We start from the raw sequence: 17352 nt of genomic DNA on the forward strand, positions 1-17352 counted from the left end.
TATTCACTGAAGAGCTCAGGTCAAAATCTGGGCATCATTTCTGATGCCTCTATTTTTCTCAAACTCCACATTAGTAGATCTTACTGATTCTACCTCCAAAATACAGCTTGAAAAAGACCACTTTTCAACATCGTCTTCTGCTCCCAATTTTGCTTCCCCCTGCCATCAATTTTCCACATAGCAGGATAATCAATGGGAAAATATATATCAGCTAATTAGGCCACAGCTCATCAATATACTCCCCAGCTTCTAATCACACATAGATTGTGACCTCACATGGAATCTATAGCCCAGCAGCCTGCATTCTTCTTTCTGATGTCATCTCCCCTCTGGCTTCATGTCAGGCTTTGTTCTCTAGCGGATTGTCCTTACTCTTCCTGGAACAAAGGCCTGCATCCAGCCATTTGCACTGATGCTTCCAAAGGTAGATACAGAGCTCACTCTCTGCCTTCCAGTGACCCTGCTCTAGAATTCCTCCTGCCATCCTTCTTTTCCCGTCACTCTCCCTTTCCTATCCTGCTTATTTTTATTTTCTTTATGCGACATTTATTAACAATTATTTGACATTTGAGTTTTTTCTTTTTCGTCTTTTTTTTTTTAGACACAGTCTCCCTCTGTCACCCAGGCTGGAGTGTTGGGGCGTGGTCTCGGCTCACCACAACCTCTGCCTCCTGGGTTCAAGCGATTCTCCTGCCTCAGCCTCTTGAGTAGCCAGGATTACAGGTGCTCACCACCATGCCTGGCTAATCTTTTTGTATTTTTAGTTGAGAGGGGGTTTCACCATTGTTGGCCAGGCTGGTCTCGAACTCCTGACCTCATGATCTGCCTGCCTCAGCCTCAAAGTGCTGGAATTACAGGCGTGAGCCGCTGCATCATTTGATTTACTGTGTTATACATTGACAAACAGGATAGTTCACTATCTCCTCTCTAGAGCATAAACTCCCTGAGGGGAGGAACTTGGTCCTGTTCACTGTCCCAAGAATTAACACATGTCTATTGAATGAGTGATTAATATCATTTCTTCAAAAAAAAAGGTGCCGACCCTTTTATCAGTGGGGAAAGTACGTGACTGCAAGTAACTGAAAACTTAATGAAAACTGGTTTAAGCCTTCAATGGTATGTTTTTAATATAAAATAAAAAGTCTGGAGGTAAAAGGCCAAGCTGAGTGCAGTTGCTCAGGTGTCACCAGGGACCATGATCCTTGCTCTCCTGCGCCACCGTCCCTGACTGTGGCTTTCGTCCTCTGCACGCGGTGCAGTGTTGCTTTTCCGGGAAGGGCACCACATTCCGGACTAAAGGGAAAAGAGCCTTCTCCTAGGAAGACTTTGCTTTTTTATTTGGCAAAGGGTTTCTGTCTATCTTTCCTAGCCAGGACTCGAGCTGGGCATGTTTTTAGCTGAAGCTCAGTTCTGCTCTGACAAAACTGAGCTCTGTTAGGAGGGAGGGAAGGGAAAATGTGGAGTTGCAGGCAATGGTCCACAATGAGCCCTGTCTGCTACAAGCTCCGTGGGTGCCTGGCCCTGTGCTACAAGACACTACAGAGATATCCTCTCTCAAGGAATGTGTGCTGTAGAGAAGATGGAGGGTAAAAATAATCATCATAAGGAAACCAAAACTCTTGTGAGAACTCAGAAGGAGCTATTGGATGCTTGGGCTGTCAATCAGAAAACACTTTGCAAGGCTTATGATTGCATCTTGAGGGAGGCTTGCTAACTGAAAAATTCTGAGAGGGTCTTCCAAGCACAGGGAAGACTATTCGCAAAGGCGTGTGGTTGTGAATGTCCAGAGCATGCTTGAAAAAGGAAACTCATTGAGAATATCTGAAGTATAGATTAGCACTGCCTGTGGGTGGGCAGGGAAGTAGAAACTGTGGGTTACAGAGAACTTTCGAAAGCTTATAGTAGAGGAGTAATAGAATCAATATATTCATTTCTGAAAGTTCAATCACTTTCCATGAGGAGAAGGCACTAAAGAAACAGAGACTTGAAGCAGGGAGATAAATGTGTAGATGATTGTCTTGGTATTAAATCAACCCTCTCCCAAACTCATATGTTAGGGTCTTGTGTTACAGGTAGGTGTGACTAGATGTGGGCATAATTTAGAGCATCGGTCATAATTTCCAATGGCCTACAGAAGCTGGAAGGTGATATCTTATAGGAATCAAATCAGATCAGAGGCACAGGGAGTAGTGGGACTGTAGCAAAATGAAGGGTGCACCTGTTCTCCCCAACAAAAACATGCAAATTTAATTTAAAACAACATATGAAATGCTGTGCCTAGGAGAATGATCATCAGGACAAATTTTGTCCAATGTTACTGGTTCCAAGCACAAATAGTAGAGTAACCTTTCACTTAAACAGATACAGTGACACTCATCATGCAGGAATATGGAGGCTTGTACCCCACAAGTTGAACTGAAAACAGAGAAAATTAGATATTCTTGACTCATTTACAAACTCCCATGACTGGCATTGAATTGAACCAGCCAGAGGAAGAAATACTCTCAATTAGGGAATTTAATGAAGAAGGCCTGAGTTTGTGTCACTGAGCATGATTTTTGGCAGCGCCCACAAATAACAGGAAAAAGAAATGGAAAAATCCACTTTCTCTCAAAAAAAAACCCTGATTTTTAAACAACAATAACAATACAAGAATTAAAAAAATAAAAATAGTTGTTGGTGACTTACAATATGCCAGAATTCTCCCACATGTAATTTCATTCTCATAATGTCCCTATAAAAGAAACATCATTTCACCCATTTTATAGATAATAAAACTGAGGCTTGGAGGGGATGTATAATGTACTTGAGGTTACAAAGCTAGTATTCGCAGGATATCAGATTTCAGTTAACCCAAGTCCAATACTAGTCCCAATATGTTACAGTTTCCTATTTATGTCCCAGAAGAATAAAACAGTGTTAATCCAAACCCCCTTGCATTATGCCTAAATTAGTAAGCACTCTGGTTTGAACTTGCTTTCCTTTTGCAAACATTAATGTGAGCCTCTCAGCTGGCAAAAACCACTGCCCTCTTCCCTGTGGAGTCAAGCTAAGGGCTGAATTGAGATGTGCAGTGTAGCCTCACTCTGTTTCATCATGTGCTGAAGAAAAGATAGATCTAGGTCAGATTGAGGTTCATTCATTTCATGTTTATTGAGAACATACTCCTTACAGGCGCAACGTCAGCAGAAGAGAATCCATAGTTGTTTTCTAACTGATGATTGACATTTCCACTAAAATTCAGATATTATTACCAACTAGACACACTCTCCTCTGTGCCCTGGGTGCTGTTTATTTTACTAATCTGGCATTGACCACATTTTACTTGAATTCAGGTATGTACCTGCCTCTACAGAGGAGGCTCCAAGTATCCACATTTCCTAATCCCCATTCTGGCTCAGAGTAGAGGCTCCATTTTAAAAATAAATGAATAAAAACAAGACAAATAAGCATTCCACTGGGCACCTACCCCCTTCTCTAGACATTGTCTAAGCCACTATCTCATGGCAGAATGAAGAAATTTATTTTCACAGGGAAGAAACGACCACCCGTGGCTTTTTTCTTTCTCCTACAAGGGTGGAGGAGAAAGGGAGAAATAAATAATATACTTTCACAGCCTTCTCATTATTATTTCTGGGAAAACATAATAAAGCTACAGCTGGCAGGCACTTATTTTTTTCTTAGCATTTAATAATATAATTAATTGCTAAGTGGAAAGCTTGCAACCCCCTTTCTGTTGTGCGTTGCCCTCTGCTATCATTATGAATAGATGGAAAAATCAAAGCTAATTATCATTCAGAATGTTTGAAGAAATAGACTGAACCACACACACAAAACTCATTTTACCCTCTACCCTGGCCCAGGTTATAAAGTTGAAATATGTACACATGCGCATACATACACACATTCTAGGGTACCAACAATTCCCACGGATAATTCACTATGCTAATAATTTAGGTTTTTGTGCTGTGACCATTGATGTAGTTTGGCCCTTTCACATAGAGAGGGACCAGAGCCAGTTGGAAGTCAAGGACTTGGGTCAACTCAAGAAGCCCACTACCAAGCAAGCATGCAGCTTATCTTCCCCAAACATGAAATGAGGGACCTCTGAGCTACCAATGCCACCTGGCAATGTGTAGTGTCAAAAAGCAAGAGTGGAGGCCAGAAAAGTGGAAATACAACCCATTTCCCAAATGTGGAAATGAAACCATCTCCTTTTAGAAAGGAAAGGGCCATAGGTAGGGAATAAATACAGGTAAAGGGGAATTTAGAAAGGTAAGACCTTTCATGTTACAGGATGATATGCAAACATGACCGAGGAAAGAAAAGGATAGGCCGAGCACAGTGGCTCACGCCTGTAATCCCAGCACTTTGGGAGGCCGAGGCAAGTGGATCACGAGGTCAGGAGATCGAGACCATCCTGGCAAACACGGTGAAACTCCTTCTCTACTAAAAATACAAAGAATTAGCCGGGTGTGGTGGTGGGTGCCTGTAGTCCCAGCTACTAAGGAGGCTAAGGCAGGAGAATGCCATGAACCCGGGAGGCGGAGGTTGCAATGAGCCGAGATCACACCACTGCACTCCAGCCTGGGCAACAGAGCAAGACTCCATCTCAAAAAAAAAAAAAAAAAAAAAAGAAAGAAAAGAAAAAAAGAAAAGGATAATGATAAGGAGATGACCTTCCTCCCTTAGCTATGGATCCCTGAAGGCCTTCCAAAAGAGATCTGGAATGAGCAATGGCTACTTGCCAAAACAATAGTTGTTGAGGAAATAGACTGTAAGAATGGAGGTGGTAAGGGTAATTTCCTAAAGGGTTTTTGATGTTATGTAAGGATATCATTATATAATCTTCAAACAGTTAAAGTCACTATTCTCAAGTAAATATAGAATAAGCACATGTCAAATATTCTCTTTGACCCATTAATGAATGGGTGAACAGTGAGATGCTACACTTAATTCAAAGAGCATTAAGAAGCTCAAAATGAATGTAGACACAGCTGGAGTACAGAGCTGGCTATTGTCCAACACAGCCACCAGCCTAAAAAGTTATAGTATATGTTCCTTCACGTAAGAATTATTTATATATTTAACAGGCAAACATTTGCAAGTTAACATGCAACTTCACAAAGTCAGGGCCTCTAATTGAAAGGAAACAGTGAAACTCAGTACATCCTTCTAGGTCATGTTTAGGTGGCCTCTGCCAGCATATGACATGGAGAGGCCAGTCTCCACCTCTTAGACTTATTTCCATGTTTTGGATCATTTTTCTGAACATCCATGTGGGTATCCTGTGAGCACTGAAGTGGAAGAAGAATGGGGGGCAAGAATGGAGTCGGGGAGTGCTTTAAGGATGAGCTGCTCGCTGCTGGGTGGAGAATGGTATGGTGGAGACATGGAAAAGTTTTGCTGCATGTGATATTAAGCTTTGTTTTAAAACTCTGTCTTTGAAATCTTTAAGGAATTTACATTACTTGCTAATGCATTACAGAGTTGGGTCAAGACGCAAGACAGGCACAAAGGGACCGGCTGGGGTCTGCTGGCAGGAGGCATGCAAGCTTCCTGTCCCTGCATTACATCATCAGTCCTCAGAAGAGGCCTCTGAAGTGGATCCCATTGTCACCACTTTAGAGATGGAATAACTGAAATACAGAGAGATTAAGCAAGTCGTGCAAGCTCATCCACACAAGTATCAACCTGGAGTTGAGTCAGTTCTGCTAACCTCTAGCTGGTGCTGCATTTTTTCCATGAACTTTCCAGATGACAAGAGTCAGAAAAATGTAGGCAAACTCTGTCATTCTTCAGCTTTGAAGTAAAGCAGTCTAAGGGTATATTGTGGAATACATCCCCAGAGAGCATGGTCATTTGAAATACCACTCCATAATTTTCCCTTTTTCTATATTCAGTTCCCCCGCCCCCAACCTTCACACATCTGCAGCCATTTCATTGGGAGAGCTAAGCTGAAAGACTTGACTTCCTGCCCCAGATAACCAAGGCCACTCAGAACCAGGAACCTTTGCTCAGCTTGAATTTCTTACTAGACTTTTAGAATTCTGTAGCAAGGCATTAGTTATTTCAAGAGGAAAAGGGATTTAGCTAGGAACTCTCAATGCTTGCATTTTGCTTATCAGGACTCAAGGCTGTTAAAACTTATCATGGAATAACTCACAGGGATGGAGGTGAGAGAGGAAGGTGAGGAAGGCAGAGATGAGACCCTTTGGTCCATCTTTCCATTTGGGAGCCAGACCTCTTCTGAGAGGCAGACACTATCTAATAAATATGGGAGGGAGATGCATTTGGGACCTTGAGGTGGGCCCCGGACCCCTGAGCACAGACTGTGAGGCTACAAGCCTCAGCTTCCTGTGGTGCCAGCAGGTGGTAGAAGGGACAGGCTGAGCCATGGCTGAGAGTGAAGTCCAGTCAGCTGGTGGGAAGTCATCCTCCCAGAGTCTCACAAGATAGCTGTGCAGAAAGCTGCTAGGAGTAAGTGGGACTCCCAATGGGTCACAGGCTGCTAAGAGGACAGGTCAACAGGAGGGGTCTAAACAAGAAGGTTCTCAAGCACAGGAAACTTGTAACAAGAACAGTGGAAGATTTTCAATCGCCATCAATAGGCACCTACCTGTGCCATATCTGTGCTAACCGGAGCAGGTGGGACGAGCCACACTCACTAGTCCCACAGCCACGTTTCCATCACATGGTCTTTTCTAACCGATGTGTAAGAATTATCTCCATATAATGGGTATGAACTTTTGATGATTGCTTATATGAAGCAAATATCTTTAAAAATTCCTTTTATGGTTCCTTTTGGTTAACATAAAATTTTAATTTTAATGTAGGCTAATTTATCTCCTTATCTTTTAGATTAGTGCCTTTCGTGTTCCAGTTAAGGAAGCCTTCTCTACCCCAAGGACGTGAAGATATTATCCTACGGACTGTATTATCTTCTAGAAGACAGTTTTGGTTTTACCTTTCATTCTCTATTTTAATACGGTATGAGATAGAATCAAGTTTCGTCTATTTTTATAACTGGTCTCAGCTTTGTTTATTGAAAATAGCTTTTTTTTTTTTTTTTTTTTTTTGCCCTCTTCTCTATAGTTTCACCTCTAACATAAATCAGTGTCCACATAAGTAGATGTTAATTTTGGTGGATTTTTCTGTCCCGCTGGTGTTTTGTCTATCCATGTGCCCATGTCAACCTCTCTTCTTTACTGTAAGTGTTTAATAAATTGTGATAGCCGTTAGAGTAAGGTTTTCTGTGTGATTCTTTCTTCAAGAATGCCTTATTCTTGTTCCACTGTATTGCCATATATATTTTAGAATCAACTTTTCAAGTTCCACAAAAGAATACTGTTTGGATTTTAGTTGGAATTGCATTGAATTTTCAGATATTTTGGGAAGAACCATCATATTTAATTAAAATTTTGAGTCTTCCAATCTGTGAACATGATATATCTTCCCATTAGAATTTCTTTACCATATCTTTTTATTTATGTTTTAGTGTGCAGATATTGTATATGTATATATTTGTTATTTCCCTATGTATTTAATTTTTATTCTATTATAAATTATAACTTTTTTCTAAAAATTTTATTTTTAGCTCCTGATTGCTGATACACAAAAGTAAAATTGATTTTATGTCTCCACTTTATACCCAATATCTCACTAAATTTATTTATAATATTCTATCTGTAGATTCTTTTGAATTTCCTATGTAGGCAGGCAATCAAATTATCTCTGAAAAATGGTGTTTTAATTTTTTTCCAAATAATATAACTTTAATTTGTTCCCTCTCCTTTTGACTTAGATTAGAACCTACAGTAAAAAGTTCCCTCAAGTCAGAAAAGAAGGCTTACAATCAATAACTAATAAAGGCAATATTCACTATTAGTGTTTTCCCATAACCTTTTATCAGAATTTCTCCTGGGTTGCTCAGATATTTTTTTCCCCTTCCTTCCTTCTCTTTCTTCTTTCTTTCTTTCTCTTTCTCCTTCCTTCTTTTCTCTTTCTTTCTTTCTTTCCTTCTTTTGAGTGTTGAATTTTATCCACTTTTTTACATCTCTTGAGATGATCATGATTTTCCTCCTAGATTATCTTAATGCCATCAATTATAATTGATTTAATATATTAAATCTTGCATGTTGAATACAAGTAACTTAGTAGTAATATAGTATCATTTTAAACATTCCTGGATTTGTTTCATGTTATTTATTTAGGATTTTTACATCTATATTCAACAGTGCAATTGACCTACAATTTTTTCTTTCTTGCTGTGTCCTTGTTTCAGAACTAAGGCTATGGTGGTTCCTAAGACAAGTTGAGGTGACCTCTCACTTTGTCTTTTCTCCAGAAGAGTTTCTTTTAATTTTTTTATCACTTTTTTTTTGTGTAGACACATTTATCTATATATTTGTAATGTTTGTGCTTCTTTATGCCTATCTGAATAATTACCTCTCCACTTAGGATTTTCTTTTCCCTAAGACACCTTTAGCACTTAACTTTGTTTCAGGTTTGCTAGTGACAAATTCTCTCAGATGCAGTTTATATGAAAATATCTTCATTTTCTCTTCATTCTAGAAGGATAATTCTTACATGATATAAAGTTTCATGTTTGTAGTTATTTCTTTTTTTTTTTTTTTTTTTCGAGATGGAGTCTCGCTCTGTCGCCTGGGCTGGAGTGCAGTGGCGCGATCTCGGCTCACTGCAAGTTCCACCTCCAGAGTTCACGCCATTCTCCTGCTTCAGCCTCCTGAGTAGCTGGGACTACAGGCGCCCGCCACCACACCTGGCTAATGTTCTGTATTTTTAGTAGAGACGGGGTTTCACCGTGTTAGCCAGGATGGTCTCGATCTCCTGACCTCGTGATCTGCTTGCCTCAGCCTCCCAAAGTGCTGGGATTACAGGCATGAGCCACTGCGCCCGGCCTTGTAGTTCTTTCTTGCAGTACCTTGAAGATATCACTCTAGTCACTTCTGGTTTCCTTTTTTTAACTGAAAAGTCAACTGTCAGTCCATTTTTTAAGTAATTGGAAACTAATCTCTCTTTTTAAATCTGTTTTTAAGAATTCCTCTTTGGCTTTGATTTTTAGCAGTTTTGCTGTGAAAGCCTTCAAGGTGCATTCTTTTTATTTATTCTTCTTGAGGTTCTTATGGATTCTCGAATCTCCTGCTTCACGTCTTTTTTCACTTTTGAAATTTTTTCATCCATTATCTCCTCAGATATTGAGTTTGTCACTTGCTCTCTCTTGTCTTCTGGGATTCCTACTTCATGAATTTATTTTAATTTCATTTTGTCTAATTTGTTGCTTATTATCTTTTCTGTGTTGACTAATTCTCTGTTCAGTATGTCTAATCAGCTGTTAATCACATACATTGAGTTTGTAATTTTGGTTATAATATTTTTGATTTTTAAACTTTCTATTTGTTTCTTTTTAATAAATCTGCTATGTCATCTTTATAGTATTTTAGTTTCTCTACCAAAACTCTCAGTCCTTTTTTGTGTGTATGTATTTGTTTGTTTGTTTTAGCATTTTGTAACATAGTAATCATAATTATTTTAAAATATGTGTCTGATTAATACTTGGAAGCTCTGTAGCTTTATAATTGGCCTGTATTCTCTTTAGTTCTTGTACATGTTGTCTTGTCTCTTCACTTGCTTTTTTTAAATTGAAATATTGTTTGTCTAAATTTTTTGAGACTAGGATGATATTCTCTTCCCATAAAGAGGATCTCTGTGCAATGTATCCTTACTCTTGTGAAAAGCTCATTGGGTTCTAACGCAAGTAATCTGCATGTTAGTTATGGACCCAATGGTCTTATACTAATTGGTCAAACATACTGTTCAATTTCTTGCCCTCAGAGCCAACTTTTTCCATATTGACCAAACTCCTAAAGGAGAAGTGGCTCAAGAAGTTGAGCTTTTAGCCCTTTGCATATCTATTTTCTCCACAATCTGGACCTGGTACTTTTTTTACTTTCTTACAAATTTCTAATGCCACCAAGACACTTAAAAAACACATGTATTTCCAGCTTTTCCACTTTCTTTACAGTAAATGGGTCACTTTGAATTACCAAATCTGCCATTACTCCAAAAAAAGGTCAAAAATTGTTTTTATCAGTGAAATTTGTTGTATTCAAGATACAAGAATTATCTAAGATGTTTTGGAGACATTCCTCCTCCTTATATGAACACAGTTAAGTAGCTGGGGAGCCCTCTGGTCTTCATCATTAGGAATAGCAACTCAGCTTACTTGCTAAGTGTCTATGTTCAGGTATTAGTTAAAAAAGCTCTTGGTCATTTGGTTCATCTTTATAGTCAGGTCATTCCTGTGACTAGAATGTTACTGCTTTTGCCTCATATAAGCTTTTAATGCAGCGTATTAGTGGGGCACATAATAGACAGAGCTGGAATTCCATTGATCCCTGAACGCAGGTAGCAATGCTGCTCTGTGTTTGCATATAATAAAAGCCAATCTATATGCCAATGTACTTCCATGAAACTTGATAGAAAGGTTATGGCTGCAGAGAAAACTCATCTGTCTGGCCATATCTACTGAAAATTACCTCATATTTGTGTACAACTAAATTGGCAAGCTTGAAACAGGATTTAGAAATATCTTTATGTAGTACATAATCAATAGCCAAAGATTAGCTGGGACTAGTAAGATGAAGTCTAAAACATGGAGAAGCCTTCTCCATGAGGCATATCTGGGTAAGAGCAATGCAGGAACTATGGTGGGAATCGGGAGAATTATGTGAGAGAGGAATCCTGCCAGAGTCAGAACAGGCGTTCTTTGCTCTCTTAGTGTGGGCTAAGGATTTTCATCAACATTTAAGGAAATGTATGGGACCTATAAAACTGGTATAAAATGCCAAAGGAAGAGGCAAAGCTGACATGAAAGGAGAGACATATTACAATGGAAATGGGCAAAATAAGGAATGAAGTAGGCAGAATTCTAGAACGGCCTCTAGGTTCCTGTTCCCTTCTGTAATCCCGTGATCTCCCACCCCAGATGTGGAGGGGGTAAGTTGTGACTATGGTGAGATGTCGTGCACAGGATTCTATTGTGTTAGATAGCAAAGTGGAAGGAATTTTGTGCATATAATTAAAGTTCCAAATCAGTTGTTTTTGAGTTAATAGAGAGTATTGTGGATGGGCCTGACTTAATTAGGTGAAGATCCTTAAAAGGAGGTCTTGCCCCTTTCTAGAGTTTCTCCTGCTGGCTTTATAAAAAGCATACCACCAAGACTTCTACAGCTGTAAGGAAACAAATCCTGACAACAGCCATGGGAAATGGCGAGGCGCTCCAGCCTCAGATGAGCCCCAGCCCTGTGCAGACGCCTTGACTGCAGCCTTGGGAGAACCTGGGTAGAGCACCTGGCTGAGCCACGCTTCTGGGACCCCTGACCCACAGAAACTGACATGATGAATGTTTCTTCTTTTATGCTGCTAAATTAGTGGTAATTGGTAATTTCTATTTCTATTGGCAATAACAAAAAACTAATAGAAGGAATTAGAAATGCAATAACAGAAATTAAAAATATTAAGAAATAAAATCATTCAGAAATTATTTTTGAAAGCTAAACAATATCGTCGTCAACTAAAAGATGAATAGAAATGAACAATTCAAAAATGGGTAAATGAAAATATTAATAACAAAAGGGCAAACAAAAGTCTTAATCATTAGACATTTTAAAAATATAAAAATTGCCTCTGGAATCACTCCTGGATCAAAGAAGGATTTAAAAAAATTAATACAGACTATTTAAAAAATAATAGCCTTGAGGCTATTATGTATAAACATTGGAGAAGCATAAATATTCTACTCCAAGTTACAGTTATAATCCTAAGTATTTTTATTATTAAGCCTTAATGATGAATAAAACATTTAACTCAGATGTTTGGTAAGAGAACAATATTAAATTAATGAAAAAAAGCTGAAGAATATATTTAAGACAAAAGCAGGCATTAACAAATTAGAAAAAAAGAAATGTGAAATATGTAAATATCAACAGTTGTATCTTTAAGGAAAATAATAAAGCATATAAACCCTGACAGATCTAACTAAGCAAAACAAATAGAAAGAAAACACAATACATTCAAATAGGCACACAACCAGAGGATCTATAAACTGAAAACGGAAAAAAATTCAAAAACTAAATGACCTGAATATCCTTTTAAATCTATCTTAGTAAGCTATGCCCATTTAATATCTATATCTTTATATGTCTCTTAATAATCTCAGTAATCTATCTCTTAACAAGTTTTTTTTTCCATTCTTTTGTGCTTTCCAAATTTCATGTTTAGTCTGTATTATGTCTAAAATAAGAAGAAAATTGTGGCATCATTTTGGGCCCATCTTCCTTTCCCAAATCCTAAAGAACCAGGAGGACTGGAATTCATTTTTTCTCTTCCTATGAAAACTCAGGTGAGCCTCTCACCTTCCTGGGCCTCCATGTAAAAAGTGAATAATCTCAAGACCCACGGAATGGAAGGCAGTCCTTTTGTCCACTGCCCCCTAATCTCAAGTACCCACGGGATGGAAGGCAGTCCTTTTGCTCACTGCCTCCTAATCTCAAGGGCCCACGGGATGGAAGGCAGTCCTTTTGTCCACTGCCTCCTAATCTCAAGTACCCACGGGATAGAAGGCAGTCCTTTTGCTCACTGCCTCCTAATCTCAAGGACCCACGGGAAGGAAGGCAGTCCTTTTGCTCACCGCCTCCCAATCTCAAGGACCCACGGGATGGAAGGCAGTCCTTTTGCTCACCGCGTCCTAATCTCAAGGATCCACAGGATGGAAGGCAGTCCTTTTGCTCACTGCCTCCTGGTGCAGTCAGGATAATCAGGGCTTGCTGTCAGGTGTCTTGGGGACCACGTTCCTGATGGGTTTCTTGGTTAGCTGGGAACTAAGCAGAAGCCCTTTGGCACCAGCCCTGCTAATAAAAAATCTCCCAGAAACTAGAAATGGAAAAATATTTCCAATTATGAATTTGAGAGATGAAATCACACATCTAGAGAAAATGAGGCCACACCTGGAAAGAAGACTGTCTGGAACTAATGGAGGGGAGGCTGCAGAGGAGGACAGCATCCGTTAGGACAGCCCTGGGGCTCTTTATCCTTTTGCCTTTTACCTGTTGGGAGACATAGCAGCAAGTGTAGGAAGCCATGTATTCTCATCTGTGCTTGATGGCATATTTCACAAAGCCCCTGTCTCTGAGGATGTGCAACTCTCCAGAAGGATGCTTTGAAGATGAAACAGGATGGAGCAGGTAGTCCCACCATACCTCTTGCCTGGGGCAGTGGTAGAAAATGCACAGGCTCTCAAGCCCCTCAGAATAGGGTTAGGTTCAAGAGTGATGTTCAAAATATCTATCAGCCACTGAGGCCCAGGAACCAAATAATCAGAATAGACCACAGCCTTTGTCCTGATGTGGGGTTCCAGAGGCCTGTGCAGTACCAGGAATGTACCCATTAGTTGGTGGATTTAGGTGCCGTTTGGAATTTCCAAGGCAGGTAGAGGAGAAAGACGAGGGGCTGTGGGGCTAGGGAGAAGGGGTTCAGGGAGCTTGGAGAAGTGGTGATTTGCCAAGCTGTGTAAAGCACGCATTTCAAGATCTTAGCAGCCAGTGTGTCCGAAGGGAATTCCATTATGGTTAGTGACCTCTTTCGTCTCCCCAGACCCACATTTATAATCATCATAATGTGGATCACAGTCTACTGTAATGGTCTGATCATGTGCCTAGTGCCCCAACCATGTAAAAACACTTTAAAGACAGGAGTTATGTCCTTTTAATAAATGCACCCAATGTCAAGAGTGATGCCTGCCTGGTTTCTGTTTCATGCCTGGAGAATTTGCATTAGTGAGTTGAGGAGAGCCGCCAAGGTGTCAGGGCAAGGATGGTGGGCACAGTGGGCAGCCTGTGGCTGGTGTCTTGCCATGGTGAGGAGGTGTGAGTCTCCACCAGGAAGCAGGGCCGTAGGAGGCCAGCTAAGGCATGGATCCCACCCTCAACACCCAGAGTGGCTCCCATGCTCCACCCAGGGTGGCAAGAGAGAACGGCCAATGTCAGCAGTCAGTTCAGTACTCTGCCTCCATTGCTGTGTTTTCCCAGCTTTCTGTGCAGATCCTGGAGCATCCAGAGGCAGCATAAAGCTGGGGAGAGAGGAGGAGGAGGAAAGATGGAAGAGCCCACACTCCTCCTTCCTCCGAGGCTCCAGGAGAGTAACATCTCCCTGGACTGGAAGGTTCCAATTAGACAGTACTAGTCTTTTAAAATAGCTGACGATGACTCTTAATTATCTAAAATAATTATATATAATTGAGATCTGGCACAGGCTGGAGAAAGAAATCAAGCTTTTTATATTTGTCCCCTCATTGAGTTTAGCTCACTTAATCCACTGGATACACATCTACCCTTACAACAAATACTTACTGAGAAACTATTACAGATAAGACACGGTCCTGAGGAGCAAGCGCCTGCGGATACAAATTGTTCAGTGATCTCTAAGCTCTGGCATCTCAGTCCAACAGTGGGAATGGTGGCTCAGCAACTCAATACAGCATAACACCAAGAGGACTGTCATAAAAGGACAAACACATTAAAAATTACAAAAAAGAAAATTACTATGGAGAAGGATGAAGCTAATTGTCTAGGTGGCTGGCAGCCGTGGCCTCTGCCCTTGTGTGCCCATGCTGGGGTCTCCACTAGCACCCCATGATGAGAAATGCCCCAGGAGACTGATCCTGCCTGTGGGTAGGGGGTGCTTTTGAAGAAAGTGAGATGGAAACAGACTAGCTAGGAAGCCACTGGATGTGGGGCAGGATGGTGTGTAGGGACAAAAAGAAAAGACAAGAACCCATTTTGATAGAATTGCTCACCGGGAACATCTTTTTTTATGAATATCAAACTAATTCTCCAAGTCAGCCTGGAGTGGAGAGTGGCTAGTGGGAATGCATGCCGTTGAAATTGCTTAATTAAAGGCATGATATCCTGTGTTCATTTAATGCTTTAGTTCATGGTCACTGTTTCTTATCTCACAGCAAGGTCCAGGCCTCAGCATCACGCAGAGAACACTGCATCATCCAGAGGCCAGCATCAGAGCCTCCTGGGTAACTGCAGGATGGGGTCCTCATCTTGGTGGCCCCAAGTGGAACACCTTTCAAATGAATTCCCCCACCTATAGGGTGGGTGTATGGAGGGTGAAGGAGAAGCTATCACACTTGGGGTTTCAAGACCCAGGGAAGATAAAAAAAGCAGAGGTGACTGAGCGTCTGGGGAAGAAGGTGATAAACAGCTTCTCAGAGCTTGCAGCACAGACAGCTCCATTCATAACTTGTTAAATGGAAGTTCAGGAATGCTTTCAACAAGCGGGGACATCTTATCTGCAGCTTGGATGAGAAATTTCACTCACAACAAAGCTCAGCATAGAAAGGGCTCTTATCTCAGAGTCCAGAATGAGGATATTAGTAACACTGCCTGCTTCTTTCTCAAACCCTATTAGCGTCAGGTAATAGGTTTCACCAATGGCTTTTAGCATTTTCTCAGCTGCAGAGAGCTACTGAAAAAGAAAGTTTCTTTGGAAACAAGAAGACTTATACTGAGAAACATTACCCAATCATTGAGGTTGCTATTGATTCAGGTATTTCTGAATAGTTGCCTGGAAAGCATTTCTGTAGAGTGAGTCAGGCTTTTCCCCTTCACTTTTGTTATGAAGATGAGAGTAGTTGCTTCTGGGCAAGGTTTCAGGAAGCCACACACACACACACACACACACACACACAACTGTGTATGTGTGTGTTTCTGTGAATGTACATGTCTTTATGATTTTATGCTTTACTGAAATCGTTTGAAACTAAGGGAATACATGAGGAAGCTTCTAGGGATCCCTGAAGTTCATGAATTTGTATAGAAGACATCTGTGGCTTTTTAAAATTTGTACTGGAGAGCAGGGTCATGCTCTAATTAATGACACAAGTAAATATACAAAGCACTTCTGCCTACATTACTGGAGAAAAGGCCTGAAAGAGGTAGGTGAGAGCTATGCTTTCTATAAGGTTGGAGCAAACAACAAATGCAAAAGCCCTGAGTCAGGAATGTTCCTGAGTTGCTCCAGAAGTATCCAGGAGGGCAGTGTAGATGGAGCAGCGTGAGTGAGGAAGGGAGTTGTAAGTGATGGGGCCAGAGAGAGAACTGGTGTGTAATGGTATGGGTACAGCTTACACACCATCACACATCAGTTCTGGTGGCCAGTGCAGTGGCTCCCGCCTGTGGTCCCAGCTACTGGGGAGGCCAAGGCAGGAAGTATAGCTTGAGACCAAGAATTTCAGACCTGCCTGGGCAACATAGTGAGACCCTGACTCTACAAAACAATTTAAAAAAAAATGCCTGATGAACGATTCTAAGGATTTCAGCTTCTGTGTCTGTGTGAGATGAAAAACTAAGGGAAGCTTTTGAGTCCAGAAGTGTCGTGATTGGATTTTCATTCTGAATGAATTCCACAGGTTGTCCTGTTGAGAATAGAATTAAGGAGGTTGGGGGATAGAGAGGCTCAGGGTTGATCAACGGGTGATTGCAATCTTTGAGGTAAGAAATTACGGGGATTTCACTTAAACTAGAAGCCATGGAGGAGATTAGACAAAGCCATTTTCTGGATGTGTTCTGTGGAGCCACTAGGATTGTTGATCGATAGGTTATAAGTGTCATAGAATGAACGGAACTGTGGATGACACTGATTTCCAAAGCAATCTCTCCATCTCTTTTTATTTAAAAATCCTGGCATCCCAGCGGCTTTGATCATGGAAGCTGGTGGGCAGCAGTGGCCTCAGACTCGTGGTCCAAGCCCATGAGGAGCCGTTCCCTGCAGAGGAGGCTCCTGGCTCTGGTGGTCACCTTCTGCAGGGATCATGGGGCCGAGGGCCCACTTAGGGAAATCCCACACCCACTGATCTGTCCTGATCACCAAATCCTGAATGGACTCTATCAGAGAAATGAGTGCCCCTCACACCTTTTCACTAAAGGCAGAACTAGAAAGAGGTGGGTAGGGGGTTGGGGGAGAGCTGATGCCCCCAGAGCATTGGAAATCAAATAGTGGCTGATGCTCAGTGAGGCCATGCTGGCCACCATCTGTTTGCCTTTCAGACCCTTTTGCCTCCTTCCGAGTCCAGCCCGTGCCCCAGGACACACCCTTAGGGACTGCCTCCAGGGTCTCTGGCTTCAGGTTGAACTTGGGTATTGAGGAACACCCGCATAAGGAGAGTTAGAGAAGGGTCAGGTGTGTATCTATTTGTTTATTCATCTTATTTGTTTCTCTGTTTCTCGTTTGACATCTTCTTTTGTGTAAAACAAATTATTTTCA

At 41.0% G+C, this 17352-nt stretch overlaps 1 long non-coding RNA gene across 2 annotated transcripts; it reads left to right on the forward strand.

Annotated features, from left to right (window-relative positions):
* The first annotated feature begins 332 nt into the window (after positions 1–332).
* LOC129057603 (uncharacterized) lies at positions 333–9446 on the forward strand. 2 transcript variants are annotated; one of them, XR_008522241.2, is made up of 3 exons: positions 333–424; positions 6862–6990; positions 8645–9446. It is a non-coding gene; the product is annotated as an uncharacterized LOC129057603 (long non-coding RNA). The 2 variants fall into 2 exon arrangements; XR_010136227.1 differs by lacking the exon at positions 333–424 and adding an exon at positions 5370–5777.
* Positions 9447–17352: the final 7906 nt, after the last annotated feature.

Source organism: Pongo abelii, chromosome 12 (assembly GCF_028885655.2).
Source record: "Pongo abelii isolate AG06213 chromosome 12, NHGRI_mPonAbe1-v2.0_pri, whole genome shotgun sequence".
NCBI lineage: Eukaryota > Metazoa > Chordata > Mammalia > Primates > Hominidae > Pongo > Pongo abelii.